This window comes from Arachis ipaensis, chromosome B06 (assembly GCF_000816755.2).
Source record: "Arachis ipaensis cultivar K30076 chromosome B06, Araip1.1, whole genome shotgun sequence".
Taxonomy (NCBI): Eukaryota; Viridiplantae; Streptophyta; class Magnoliopsida; order Fabales; family Fabaceae; genus Arachis; species Arachis ipaensis.
In genome coordinates, this window is record NC_029790.2 from 134,080,835 (window position 1) to 134,081,953 (window position 1,119).

Sequence of the window (1,119 nt, forward strand, 5' to 3'; positions counted from 1 at the left end):
TATATACATAGTATTTTATGAATAATATCAGATAACGTATTATTTTGACTCCTAACGTTTGGACCAAATTCTAATTTAGTATTTAACGTTTTAAATAATGTCCTATTTAAATCCTAAAATGTTTTAAGTTTTCTATTTCAATCTCAACAAATTTCAAACATGTTAAATATTATGCCACAATTAAATTTGACATACACGATAAATTAGCATATTAAAGATCTAATAACGTTTAATTTTTATACATAAGTAAAATTGATCTACTAACGATCACCAATAATTACCAATGTAAAAATTTTGCTTTGATTTTGGAGCGTTAATTATTATTAATTGATAGAATTTGAATTTTTTTTACAAGAAAAAAATCAATAAAAAAAATATTACAAAAAAGTTTTGATTATTTTTTTAACACACAAAAAAAAAATATAACTTAACAATAATATTGTGGTTATTTTATTAATTATTTGTATCAAATTTAATAATATTAAATCTATTTAAATTTTTTAAAACAAAAATAAAATATTTAAAATATTAAAAAACTAAATTAAAATTTGACTCAATAATTTACCAATTTTCATTCGCCTAGTTATATATAACTCATTTAAACACTTAATAAGGTCTCTATTATTATATTTGATGAGTTAAAATTTTCACCAATTTTCACTACTACTCATGGAATATTTTGATCTCGAATAAATGACCATTTGTATTCATAAAAAATGAAAACACTGACATATGTATTCACATTAGATCAAAATTAAACTTGTACCCACGCAAGATGCCTTCTGTGTGACAAAAGTACCATACGCAGCACTTCAACCCTCCAAAGATAGGATACTTTTGTCATACGAAGAGCATCTTCCATGAGTACAAATTTAATTTCGATTTAGTGTAGGTACATATGTCAGCATTTTCATATTTCATGAGTATAAATGGTCATTTATTCTTTTGATCTCTATTATCTAAATTTGATTCTAGTTTAAGAAAGACAAGAAGAAGAGAGCTTATTCTCCTATTCTGTCAACACACACTACACTACTAAATAATTTCTAGAATTTTCCATAAAAAAAAAAAAACAGTTACCTCTCTTCACTGCTGCCACACTATATAAAAATAGTGAGA